The sequence below is a fragment of the Lynx canadensis genome, chromosome B3, assembly GCF_007474595.2.
Source record: "Lynx canadensis isolate LIC74 chromosome B3, mLynCan4.pri.v2, whole genome shotgun sequence".
Lineage (NCBI taxonomy): Eukaryota > Metazoa > Chordata > Mammalia > Carnivora > Felidae > Lynx > Lynx canadensis.
This window is the reverse complement of record NC_044308.2, coordinates 40,279,730-40,294,025: the sequence shown is the minus strand read 5'-3', so window position 1 is coordinate 40,294,025 and position 14,296 is coordinate 40,279,730. Positions and strand designations below refer to the sequence as shown.

Genomic DNA, 14,296 nt, shown 5'->3' with positions numbered 1-14,296 from the left:
CATAGCCATATTTTGCATTTGTTTTTAGGAAAATACATCCCAGTGATCCAATTTGAGTGACATCTCCTGACTTGTTTTTGTTATGTATTCATATAAACTGTTATTATTTTCACTTCTATTTTAAAAGTGTTTGGAGTGATAAATGGAAATAGGGCTATCTTGTATTAGGGTGATATTTTAATTTTACTTGTTCTTCTCCCTCCCCCTGCGTTTTTTTCTGTGCTATTAGTCTTACCATTCAAGAACACCTCTTCAACAAAGACTTTTTAACTTTGTGTCATTCTACCCCACCCCCACCCTGGCATCTTTCCTTTGAACCTCTCATGGCGGTGTATAGCATCCAGTAACGTTTTATTACATTCTGTTTTTGTCATGTCTGTTCTCTGTTATTAGACTCTAAGCTTCTGCATGTATCCCCAGTGTCTGATATGCAAATCTTTTTAAATGATGGATGAAATTGTGAGAGAGCTGCTAGAGTTTTGTCTTTACCAAATCTGTCTTCTCCATTTTAGTACAGAATTGTTTATCCCTGTGCTTCCTCTCGAATGTAATTGCTGCTGCTTTGACTAGATGACAGTATTTAGATTATTTTTTAAAGATTTTATTTTTGGGGCGCCTGGGTGTCTCAGTCAGTTAAGTGTCTGACTCTGAATTTCAGCTCAGGCCATGATCTCAAGGTTTGTGGGTTCACCTCTTGCACTGTTGGTGGGAATGCAAATTGGTGCAGCCGCTCTGGAAAACAGTGTGGAGGTTCCTCAAAAAATTAAAAATAGACCTACCCTATGACCCAGCAAAAGCACTGCTAGGAATTTACCCAAGGGATACAGGAGTACTGATGCATAGGGGCACTTGTACCCTAATGTTTATAGCAGCACACTCAACAATAGCCAAATTATGGAAAGAGCCTAAATGTCCATCAACTAATGAATGGATAAAGAAATTGTGGTTTATATACACAATGGAGTACTACGTGGCAATGAGAAAGAATGAAACATGGCACTTTGTAGCAACGCGGATGGAACTGGAGAGTGTTATGCTAAGTGAAATAAGCCATACAGAGAAAGACAGATACCATATGTTTTCACTCTTATGTGGATCCTGAGAAACTTAACAGAAACCCATGGGGGAGGGGAAGGAAAAAAAAAAAAGAGGTTAGAGTGGGAGAGAGCCAAAGCATAAGAGACTCTTAAAAACTGAGAACAAACTGAGGTTTGATGGGGGGTGGGAGGGTGGGTGATGGGTAGTGAGGAGGGCACCTTTTGGGATGATCACCGGGTGTTGTATGGAAACCAATTTGACAATAAATTTAATATATTGGAAAAAAAAAAAAAAGGTTCGTGGGTCCAAGCCCCACGTGGGGCTCTACGCTGGCAGTGCAGACTCTGCTTGGGATTTTCTCTCTCTTCTTGTCTCTTTGCACCTCCGCTGCTCATACTTTTTCTCCCTCAAAATAAATAAATAAATAAACAAACAAACTTTAAAAAAGATTTTATTTTTAAATAATCTCTCCAGTGAATGTGGGACTTGAATTTATAACCCCGATATCAAGAGTTGCATGCTCTACCAATTGAACCAGCCAGGTGTCCCGACAGTATTTAGATTTAAGTCATTGAGAAAGGTCAATATCACCACTCATATATAATAATAATTACTCTTACTTCACTTTGTACTACTTATTTTGATTAAATATAATTTTTATTTTCCTCTAATATACTATGCTTTTATTTAGAATGTGGTATTTTACATAGATAATGCCTTTGATATGTTTGAAAATGGAATAATTCAATATGTGTAATGAACATATAATGCCTTTTTCTTTTTTCCTACCAATTATCTGAGCCTCTGCCTTTTGGTGGATCTTTTTATGAGTCCACTGTTTACTATAAAATCAGAAAATGCCAGATGCTTACTTTACTATGTCTCTTAGCAATGAGTTTGAGACTTTGACCCAAGCTTCACTAACCACATGTATCATCCCTGATATTTTCATGTCTCTGATGCCAAAGGACAATGGAAAATTGTTTCTGGTGGTGGTGACATCACTATCCAATCTCCAGAGGCATCAGTGGTTCAGCATTTCAGAGGCAGCAGTGTCCTTACTAAGCAGATACTGTAGCATGATTTTGTAAGTGGTTCTGGTTGTATAGCTTCTTCCTGTGCTTGCTTGTTTTCTGAGACTAATTCTTCAGACTTCTGGGTAGTTCTGTGAGTCACCTATTAAGCTTTTATCTCTTATGACGTTCCTGGCTGGTTCAGTCAGTATAGCATGCAACTCTTGATCTCAGGGTTGTGAGTTCGAGCCCCATGTTGGATGTAGAGATTACTTTTAAAAGCTTAAAGAAAACACAAAGAAAAACCAACCTTTCATCTTTTGCTTAAGTCATCCAGAGTTAGTTTCTGTAAATACAACCATGAACCATCTGATACAGTAAGTAGTTGAATTTTTAGAGTACAAACCACATTACATATTGAAGAAGTGTACATCTTAGTGAGACACAGTTCATGAAATACTACATCTGTATTACACAAAAATGTGATGGCTTATATAAAACAGATATAAGTTATATAAAAGAAGGAAAAGTCTGGAAGAGTATTTGGTAACAGGTTTATAGAGAAAGTAGGAGTCAAATAGTGTAGTATTTGGATAGAAAGAAGAAATATTTAGAAAGATACAAGTCAGTCAGGAAAATGTAATTGTTAATTGTTTTCACTCAAAATTTTTAATAATATTTAGATAGCTCTGCTTCATACTGACCAAAATCAGGAAGGAAAAAAAAAAGGAGGGAGGATGTTAGGATTATATATTTAAAGTAGGCCAGAGAAGTGTGTTCTTCCACTATTTGTGATTCTCATGACTGTGTATAACTGGGAGTGTTACAAGTTGGCCTGTGCAAGAATATGTAGACATTTCTTTTTGCAGTTCTTTTTCAAAATCACTGAAGGCTATCAACCTTCAGTTTTTAAGGGGCAGAGAGAGCTATTCTCTTTCATTTTAACTTTTAAAAACTGTTTGATTTGTGATTATACTTTGAGAATTATACTCCCTAAAATGTCTGGATAACCAATAATCCGTTTGTCCATCAGGCATCCTAGGCCTCTGGGAGTGTATTGGAGCTTTCTCTCACTTTTTTTTTTTTGTAAATATAGTTTCATAATTTACTTTGTCCAGATAAAAGTAAAACTTAATTGAGGCCTGTTCTTCTCCAGCAAGTTGATGCAAATGAGTATCCTTTTTCTTTGTTCCCATGATTATTTTGCGGATTTTATTATAGTACTGATTTGCCTTACTCTATTGTAATTTCTGTTTTTAGGTCTGATGTCCTCCTCCTCCCCCCCCCCAACCTCTCCAATCCCCATCTATGAGCCATTTGATAAGGACTCCTTCATCTCTGCATCTTCAGTGTCTGACATGTAATACCTTTTTTTTTTTTTAAAGATTTAATTAATTATTTCCTTTAAGTGCTCTTTGGAAGGAATGGAAAGAATTAAGATATTCTTTAGTTCAGAGTTACCATGAACTTTAGTTCAGAGTTAAATATTGTGTAGCTGGCCTGTATGTTTAGGCTTTTTTGTTTGTTTGAAAAGATTTAAGATACCTTGGTCACATGAGTTTTGTTTGGGTGCCTAGTGATTTCCAACAGTTGACTAGCTTTAGCTTGGAATTATGCTGTTTTACTTTTTGGGGGGCAGGGGTAGACTTTATCTTTTAGAACAGTTGTAGATTTACAGAAAAATCGAGACAATATTACAGAGTTCCCATATATACCCACACCCAGATTCTCCTTTTATTAATATCTTACTAGTTAGTGTGATACATTTGTTATTATTACTGAACCAACATTAAGACATTATTATTAACTAATTCCATACTTTATTCAGATTTCCTTTGTTTTTGCCAGATGTCTTTGTTCTGTTTCAAAATCCCATCCAGGAGACCTTGTTTAGTTATCATGTCTCCTGACACTCCTTTTGGACATGACAGTTTCTCAGATTTTTCTTGTTTGTTTTTTGTTTTTTTTTTCTCAGAATAAGTAATTTGTTGGAATATGTATTTGGAATCAGACTTGAAATTGTAGACCTTGACAGTTCCAACGCATAGTGGTCAGATGTTTTTAAATTTAATTTTTTTTTTAATTTTTTTTTAATGTTAATTTATTTTTGAGACAGAGACAGAGCATGAACAGGGGAGGGTCGGAGAGAGAGGGAGACACAGAATCTGAAGCAGGTTCCAGGCACTTAGCTGTCAGCCCAGAGCCCGATGCGGGGCTCGAACCCACGGACCGCGAGATCATGACCTGAGCCAAAGTCGGACGCCTAACCGACTGCGCCACCCAGGCGCCCCTTAAATTTTATTTTTTTGAGGGGCGCCTGGGTGGCGCAGTCGGTTAAGCGTCCGACTTCAGCCAGGTCACGATCTCGCGGTCCGTGAGTTCGAGCCCCGCGTCAGGCTCTGGGCTGATGGCTCAGAGCCTGGAGCCTGTTTCCGATTCTGTGTCTCCCTCTCTCTCTGCCCCTCCCCCGTTCATGCTCTGTCTCTCTCTGTCCCAAAAATAAATAAACGTTGAAAAAAAATTTTTTTAATTTTATTTTTTTAAGTTTATTTATTTTGAGAGAGAAAGAGCAGAGGGAGGGGCAGAGAGAGAGGGAGAGAGCGAATCCCAGGTAGGCTCCACACTGTCAATGCAGAGCCCGACACAGGGCTTGAACCCACGACCTGAGCCGAAACCAAGAGTCAGATGCTCGACCAACTGAGCTGCCCAGGCACCCCTTAGTGGTCAGATATTTTGTAGAATGCCTCTCATTTGATATTTAAGTGATGATTTGCTCTTTTAAAAAAAATTTTTTTTTTTTTTTTAAGTAATCTCTACGCCCAACGTGGGGCTCAAACTCACGACCCTGAGATGTTTTGTTTTTCATTAGACCGAAGTTATGGGTTTGGGGAGGAAGGACCATAAAGATAAAGTAACATTTTTATCCCATTACATTAAAGGTACATACTGTTTATGTGATTTATCATTGTTGAGGGTGACTTTGTTCACTTAAGAAAGTGTTTGTCAGGTTTATCTACCATAAAGCTACTCTCCCTCCACATTTTCTAGTCTCTGCTCTTTGGAGGAAATCTATAGTCTTCCTCCTGCTTAGTCTATACTTAGTGGAGACAATCAAGTGTTCTTTCTTCTTGAGGACAGATAGAAATTATTTGGAATTCTTCTGCATGAGTGCTTCTGTTACGCTTTTAAATAACTCAGTTGATGATGGTGGACAAAGGTGGAAAGCTGTGTGAGGTATTCCACAGAATTCCCCAACTCCAAGGGTCTGACTCTAGGTTCTTATTTTTGTAAAGTCATGTCAGGTGCTCTCAGTAAACTGTTGGGTTATGATTCATTGGTCTAGGTTTTTTTTGTTTCATCTCCTTTTGCTGTCTAGACTTTCTCTGAAAATGATTTTAGTGAGCCTCTGAAAAACACTGAGAGCTTTGTCTATGTACCTATGTCCAAAAAAATGTACCTAGGGCTCTGATGGTTTCTGAATAGCCAACTTCCTTTTTAAAAAAGGAGGAAGAGGTTTTATGACTACATATAGCTATGTTGCACATTGAAAGAATATTTGTCATACTGCTTTAGGAGCCAAAGACCAAGGCCCACTGGAGTGAATACGACATGGTATATCTTCACTTTTTCTCAAATAATCTGATATATGATTCAAATATGACTACTCTGTGTGTGTGTGTGTGTATCACTAGTTACAGTCATTGTTTTATTTAAAAAAATTTTTTTTATTTTTAATGTTTATTTCTGAGAGAGAGAGCACGAGCAGAGGAGGGACAGAGAGGGGGAGACACAAAATCAGAAGCAGGTTCTAGGCTCCAGGCTATCAGCACAGAGCCCATCGTGGGGTTAGAAACCCACGAACCATGAGATCATGACCTGAGCTGAAGTCAGAAGCTTAACCGACTGAGCCACCCCAGGCACCCAGGGTTTATTTATTTATTTTTTTAAGTTTATTTATTTTGAGAAAGATACAGAGAGCAAGTGGAGGAGGAGCAGAGAGAGAAGGAGACAGAATCTCAGTCACTTAAAGCTTCGAACTTCGGCTCAGATCATGATCTCATGGTTTAGCACAGAGCCCGGTGCGGGGCTTGAACTCACAAACTGTTGAGATTATGACCCAAGCTGAAATCATGAGTGTGTCTTAACAACCCCCCCCCCCCCCCACTCCCCCTGCGCTCCACCAGTGATGATTCTGATACAGTCTAAAGTTTGAGTATCTGGTTTGGTTTATTGAGTGTGCCATGGTAGCCTAGATGGCAATTCTCGTGGCATATTGGCTATAAGTAACATTTGCTTTTCCTACAGGGCTGTGAAAAATCTTTTCTCTTTTAATCAATGTCTGACTCCTAAGATGTTAGTTCATGTTCTCTTCCTTTAAGATCATAGTTGCTGAACTGATGTATGTAGAACACAGGTTGTCAGATCACAGATTGCAGGCCAAATCAGGGTCACTTCTGTTTTTGTACAGTCTGTGAGCTAAGAATGGTTTTAACCTTTTTCCAAAGCTGCTTCATTGAAACACAATTCACATACCGTAAGTTTCACCCATTTAAAGCATACAATTCAGTGGTTTTCAGTATATTCATAGAGTTGAATGGTTTACCACTAATTTTAGAACATTTTTCATCACCCCAAAAAGAAACCTTGTCAGCTCCCACTTCTCTCCCCACCCCTCAGCCCAAGCTAACCACTAATCTACTTTCCTATTCTGAACACACTTTATCTAAATGGAATTATACAATAAATATGTGGTCTTTTGTGGCTAGCTTCTTCCACTTAGCATAATGTTTTCAAGGGTCATTTGTGTTATATAGCATGATTCAATAATACTTCATTCCTTCTTATTGCCAAATAATATTCCATCATATGAGTATACATTTTATTTATCTGTCATTTGATGGACATTTAGGTTGGTTTTTACTTTTTCAAATGATTGAAAATATCAAAAGAGCAATATTTTATGATGTGAAAATTCTGTGAAATTCAGATTTTATTGTCCATAAATAAAGTTGTATTGAAACACAGCCACACTGGTCTTTATATATCATCTGTGGCTATTTTCCTACTACAATTGCAGAATTGAATGGTGACTGGCTGTTTACCATTCATAGGCTAAAATATTTACTCTTAGGCCTTTTGCAGAAAAGATTTGCCAACCCCTGATCTTGAGCAGTTTCTCTCAAACCTTTTCTTCATTACTGTTTCCTAAGGAGTTTTTTTTTTTTAGACTTTTTTCCCCCAAGATGTCTTCCTCCCATGAAATTTTTTTAAATATCAAGAACACATTTTATTAAAGTTGTTTGTTTGTTTGTTTGTTTATTGAAAGAGCCTGCATGAGAGGGGCGGAGGGGGAGATAGAGAATGTGAATGAATCTCAAGCAGTCTCCATGCTAGGTGTGGACCTGAAGTGGGGCTCGACCCAACTAATCTGGGATCAAGGCCTGGGCCAAAATCAAGAGTCTAATGCTCAACTGACTGAGCCACCTAGGTGCTCCTCCCATGAAATTTTAATACCAGAGTATACCTTATATTTGTTTGTATACTGTTGCCCTTTGGTGGAACACAAACAATGACAGTATCTTTTTTTTTTTTCTTTGACCCCCCCCCCTCCGCCCCCAGGCACAATGTTGTTCTCATTGAAAATGCATGCTCTAGAATAGTGTTCTGGTCAGGTAAATTGCCTTCCTTTGTTACATTAGGAGTGTAAAGAAATTTTCCAATGGGTTAGATTTCCTTAAATATTTCTAGCTTTGAGGTGTTCAAATAGTATGTTGGGATCCACTGTTAGACCTCTAAGCTAAGAGACTTGACTGTCAACATGGCATATATTACCATCTGAGCATTTTGAAATTTTGGTGATTTTTCACCAAATTAGTTGAGGCTTACTCATTTAAAATATAGTTTATTGTGGGGCGCCTTGGTGGCTCAGTCCGTTGAGTGTCCAACTCATGATTTTGGCTCAGGTCATGATCTTCTGGGTTCTTGAGTTTAGGCCCTCAGTGGCTCCGTGCTGATTGTGCAGAGCCTTCTCTCTCTGCCCCTCTCTGTCTGCCCCTCCCCTGTTGGCATTCCCTCTCTCAAATAAATAAACTTCAAAAAATAAATTTAAGGGGTGCCTGGGTGGCTCATTTGGTTAAGTGTTCAACTTCAGCCTAGGTCATGATCTCATAGTTGGTGAGTTCAAGCCCCATGTTGGGCTCTTTGCTGACAGGTGAGCGCCTGGATCCTGCTTCAGATTCTGGGTCTCCCTCTCACTTTCTGCCCCTCCCCACTTGTGCGCTCTCTCTCTCTCTCTCTCAAAAATAAACATTAAAAAATTAATAATTTAAAAAATTAAAATAAGATATAGGGACGCCTGGGTGGCTCAGTCAGTTAAGCATCTGACTTAAGCTCAGGTCCTGTTCCTGCAGTTCGTGAGTTCGAGCCCTGCGTCATGCTCTGTGCTGATAGCTTGGAGCCTGGAGCCTGCTTTGGATTCTGTATCTCCCTCTCCCTCTCTCTGCCCCTTGCCTACTCGGTCTCTGTCTCTGTCTCTCTCAAAAATAAATAACAACATTAAAAAAAATTTTCTAATAAGATACAGTTTATTAGTAAATTTAACTGTAGGCAGAAATCAGAGTTTAATTTTCTTAATTTTGTTTGTAAAGTGAGGATTTTTATTACCAGCTGGTTTATGATGTTAGCTTTCTGGGGATCTCCTTTGCCCTATAATTCAGTAGAGACTAGGTTCTTTCCACCCGTCTATCCCCATCCTCATCTTCTCTTTTTTCTTAAAACATGTACTCCTAGAAAAGTAGGGAGTAGGCAGGACTTTGTGAGGATTTGAAGGCTAGAGAGAAGGGCTGGTCAAAAGAAGAGACTCTAATTCAAAGTATTGAGGATCTGGGGCATCTAGTTAACTCAGTTGAGTTGGTTGAGCATTGATCTTTTTATTTTGGCTCAGGTCATGATCTCAGAAGTTGTGGGTTTGAGCCCCACATCGGGCTCTGTGCTAACATTGTGTGGAACCTGCTTGGGATTCTCTGTCTCCCTCTTATTCTGCCCCTCCCCTGCATGTGTGCTCCCTCTCTTTCTCTCAAAAATAAGTAAACATTTGAAAAAAAATAATAAAGCATTAGGGCACTGATACCTCTTTTCTTTGTGTCAGTTGTTGATGATTGTGTGATTAGTAATACAGAATAGGCCATTAATCTTTATGAAAACATATAGGTTTAAAAGTAAATGAAAAACTCAAGTCTCACAGCAAAACAAAATCCATTTTTGTCCCCTTCCTCTTTTCTACCAGATAGAATACCTGTATATGGAAAAATGGAAAAAAGTTGCATTTCCCTAGAAGGAGAAAAAGTGGCAGAGTGGAACATTGCAAATGTGTTGCACTGGGACTATAAATGATTTTATGGAAAGGGAATTGTTATCCAGATGGAATCTCTCCTTTTGCCCTTGCCTTTCGGGTCTTATTATTTAGTGAACTGAGACTTGTCTTCTGTTCAGTTTACGTGGGTCCTTCTGAGAAGGGTGAGCCCAGAACCTGCTCCTCAGTGTATGTTTTGTATGCTGTGTGGAGAGTAGGGAAGCTTAAAAAATGGTCTAAAATCAGTCTTTGTTCAACTTTGATTTTTTTTTTTTTTTTTTTAAGTAATTTCTACATCCGGGGCACCTGGATGGCTCAGTAGGTTAAGTGTCTGACTTTGGCTCAGGTGAGGATCTCCTCTTTATGAGTTCAAGCCCCACATCAGGCTCTGTGCTGACAGTATGAGCCTGCTTGGGATTCATTCATTCATATTCCCTCTCTCTCTCTCTGTGTCTCTGTCTCTCTCCTCCCCCCCCCACCCTGCCCTCCCCCCAGTCATGTTTGCGCTCTCTCTCTCTCTCTCCAAGATAAATAAACTATTAAAAATATTTTTTAGGAAGCTTATTAAAAAAAAAAAAAAGCTATTTCTACATCCAAAATTGTGAAGCTCAAACTCACAACCCCAAGATCAAGAGTCATATGCTCTACTGACTGAGCCAGCCAGGTGCCCCTCTTTCTCAGACTTTGAATTTGCCTTACAGTATTTGTAGACCTCTTGGGCAAAAATTAAAATACAATTTGCCTGAATTTATTAGAATTGTATTGGAAGTATTTATTGTGAGAGAGGGAGACAGAAACTTCTTCCCAGTTCAACTATGAGATTTAAACTTTTTTGTCCTGTAATTTCCTTTCTGACTAAAGATTTCTGTGTTATTTTCTCCATCATCAAATGGGTTTTCGGCTGTGTAATACTAAAATAAGATTTAAATATTGTCACCTTTCAAGGTTCTGTGCACTACAGACAAATACTCCTATTTTAATCAGCATGTCTAAAATAGTCCTTATCTTTTCTACCTCATCCTGTCTATTGATAGTCCATGGCTTGATGATGTTTAATGGACCATCCACTCAATTGCTGAAGGTGAAATAGAATTGTCCTACACTCTCTTTTTCACTTCTGCACAAGTCACAAGCTCTGTGAATGATTCCTGTTAAAAATATCTTTTCTCCTTCTCTCCATCTCCACTTCTTTGCCTTAAGTTGGAACTCATCACTTACTACCTACATCATTCCAGTTACTTCCCAGTTGGTCTCCTTGCTTCTGGTTTAGTATTACCTCTCCAGACCATTCTCACTTTGCTGCCAGGATATCTCTCTAAAATGACAGCATGACATCAGACTCCTACATAAAATATTTTAATTATGGAAATCCTGTGTGCCTCAGTCTGTTGAGCATCTGATTCTTGATTTCAATTCAGGTCATGATTCCAGAGTCATGGAATTGAGCCACTTGTCGGGCTCCACACTGTGCATGGAGCCTGCTTAGGATTCTCTCTCTGTCCCTTTCCCCAGCTCATGCACTCTCTCTCTCTGAATTTTTTTTTTAAATTATGGGGCGCCTGTGTGGCCCAGTCACTTAAGTGTCTGACTATGGCTCAGGTCATGATCTCACACCTTGTGGGTTTGAGCCCCACATCAGGCTCTGTGCTGACAGCTCAGAGCCTGGAGCCTGCTTCAGATTCTGTGTCTCCCTCTGTCTCTCTGCTCCCCTGCCTCAAAAAATAAATAAACATTAAAAAGAATTTTTTTTAAATAAAATTATGGGGCACCTGGGTGGCTCAGTCGGTTGAGCATCTGATTTCGTCTCAGGTCATGATCTCGCAGTTGACAAGTTTGAGCCCCACATCGGGCTCTGTGCTGAGAGCTCAGAGCCTGGAGCCTGCTTCTGATTCTGTCTGTCTGTCTCTCTCTCTCTCTCTCTCTTTCTCTCTTTCTCTCTCTCTCTCTGCCCCTCCCCCACTCATGCTCTTTCTCTCTCTGTCTCAAAAATAAAATAAACATTAAAAAAAATTTAAACTTTTGGGGCGCCTGGGTGGCTCAGTCGGTTAAGCATCCAACTTCCACTCAGGTCATGATCTCACGGTCTGTTGGGCTCTGTGCTGACAGCTCAGAGCCTGGAGCCTGCTTCGGATTTTGTGTCTCCTTCTCTCTCTGCCCCTCCCCCGCTCACTCTCTGTCTCTTTCTCTCTCAAAAATAAACATTCAAAAAATTTCACTTTTAAGTATAAATTTTTTCCCATAATGTTCTAGATTAAATTTCATTTCCCTAAATTTAAGACTCAAAGTCCAGAAACCCATTCCAGTCTTTTTCCTCGCTTTATCTTCTACCACTCCTTATTTCAACCATATAATGTACTCACAGTTCCCTACACAAGCCATGGGGTTTCATACCTCCTGTTGTTTCATGTCATTGTACCTTTGTATATACTTTTTTCACTGCCTAGAACACCTTTTTCGGTTGTTTTTTCCCTAGGTTTTTTTTTGTTTTTTTTTTTTTAATGTTTATTTATTTTGAGAGAGAGCTGGAGAGGGGCAGAGAGAGAGGGAGAGAGAATCCCAAGCAGGCTCTGCACTGCCAGTGCAGAGCCTGATGTAGGGCTCGATTTCACAAATCTTGAGATCATGACCTGAGGCACAATCAAGAGTCAGCCACTTAACTGACTGAGCCACGCAGGTGCTCCTAGAACCTTTCTCTGCCATCTTTGACCAGTTAACTTCTAGTTCTACTTAGGAATCAGTAGTTTTTCTCTGGGAAGCTTTGTTTCCAAAGACCTCATATGTATTTGTGTCATAGCATTTATCACACCATGCTACTCTTTTCCACTCAGATTCTAAGATCTTCTAGAGGGCAAGTGTTGTGTCATCTTAGGCTTCATATTACTTAACACAGCACCTGGTTCCAAGTAGCTGCTCTCCATAAATACACATTGACTGAATCCCATTCATGTTAAAAAAGAAAGTAATTTCAGTGGAACAGAAAGCTTTTTCAGCTTGAGCTCTGGACACATTTATTGCAAGTAACATTCATTAGACCCAAAGACCAACAAAATCAAAGAATTTGGAAGGACTTTGGGGCCCTTTGGAATATAGTTTGATGTCTTTTATATATTCACTGGTTTTTGGTATCCAGATTCATGCAGAATGTTGATTGAGGTAATTCTTGTCACCCAAACAGATGATGCTGCAGTTGGCAGTTCTCCGTTCAGGCTGGTTTTGCTTACTTTGTGTTGAAACAGCAGGCAGCGTTCTTTTTGTTTGTATGATGAAGACCTTGTTTCTTCTACGGCTTCATCTGAAACCTCTTTCCAAGGCCATGGGTTACTGTCAGACTTTGCCCAGAGTTTTCTGAACAGCAATTCCAGGACTAATCCCTCCTCATAAATCCTCTAAGCTGTCAGCAAACAAACCCCTTCTTACCAGTCTAGCATGAAAGCCATGAGCTAGGAATACAGGGCAGACACATTGGTTGTTAAAGGGCATTTGGTTTTCAGTCTCCAGATTGCCAGTCAGTGCTCTGTCCTCTGCTGTTGGTGCATCAAGTTGTAGGTGTTGTGCTGCGTACTTTCAGGTGGCCCCCAATTGTTGAACAGTTACAGAAAGCTATGATTTTCCTGTTCTGAGACAAGTGTGTACTTGTGGTTTCTGCCATTCTGATTAACAGGTAAAAGAGACTAAGACTGGCTACTTAGAAGGATTAAGTGAGAGTAGAAACCTACGTCTTTCTTGAAGCGTTTGAGTCTCTTGGGTTCAGCCCTTTATTTTGCAACTAGATTTGTTTGATAAAAGCAGGTGAGGAAAGGGCTTGTATGGTGAGAAGAGGATCCAGATAATCAGGAGTTTTAAAAATCACTATATTGAGTATAATATCCATACAATGCAAATCACATATTTTAAATGTACAGATTGATGCACCTGTTTAACCACCGCCCAAACCAAAAAGTAAAATATTTTAATTCCCCCAGAAAGTTCCTTTGTGTCCCTTTGCATTCGGCCTCCTCTCCCCACCCCATTGCAACCAACCACTAATCTCATTTTTGGCACTATAGATTAGTTTTACCTCTTCTAGGATTTTGTATAAAAAGAGTCATATGGTGTATTCTTTTGTTTCCAGCTTCTTTTTCTCAATAGAACACCTTTGAAAATTGTCCATGTTGTTGCATGTATTAGCAATTTCTTTCTTTTTATTGTTGAGTATTTTATTGTATGGATGTACCACAATTTATTTACCAGTTGAAGGAAATTTGGGTTATTTTTAGTATTGGGCTTTTATAAATAAAACTATGAATATCTGTACATTGCTTTTCATGGTCATAGAGTTTCATTTTTCTTGAATATATACCTAAGAGTGGAATTGCTGGGTTATAAAAGTATAACTCTGTAAGAAACTGGCTATTTTCCTAAGGAGTTAGTTGTACCAGTTTACACTCCCACTGGCAATGTATGGGAGTTTTAGTTACCACAAACTTTTGCCAAAGCTTGATATTGTCTGTCTTTCTCCTTATAGCATCCTAGTGCATGTGAGGTAGTATCTCATTGTGATTTTAATTTTTCATGTTTTTTCATTCTTTTGTAAAGCTATCATATTTAAAAAAATTTTTAATGTTTATTTTTGAGAGTGCAAGCAGGGGAAGGGCAGAGAGAGAAGGAGACACAGAATCTGAAGCAGGCTCCAGGCTCTGAGCTGTCAGCACAGAGCCGGACGTGGGGCTCGAACCCACAAATGGTGAGATCATGACCTGAGCTGAAGTTGGATGCTCAATCCACTGAGCCACCCAGGCACCCCTATCTTACTTATTTTTTAAGTAGGCTCCACACCCAGCATGGGGCTTGAACTCACGACCCTGAGATCAAGAGTCACATGCTCTACTGACTGAGCAAGACAGGTGCCCCTAAT

The 14,296-nt window shown here is 39.3% G+C and overlaps 1 protein-coding gene across 1 annotated transcript in view; it reads left to right on the top strand.

Moving 5' to 3' along the window:
* The window catches only part of ZNF609 (zinc finger protein 609), a 208,844-nt gene that overhangs the window by 56,766 nt on the left and 137,782 nt on the right, over window positions 1–14,296 (top strand). The window lies entirely within an intron of this gene.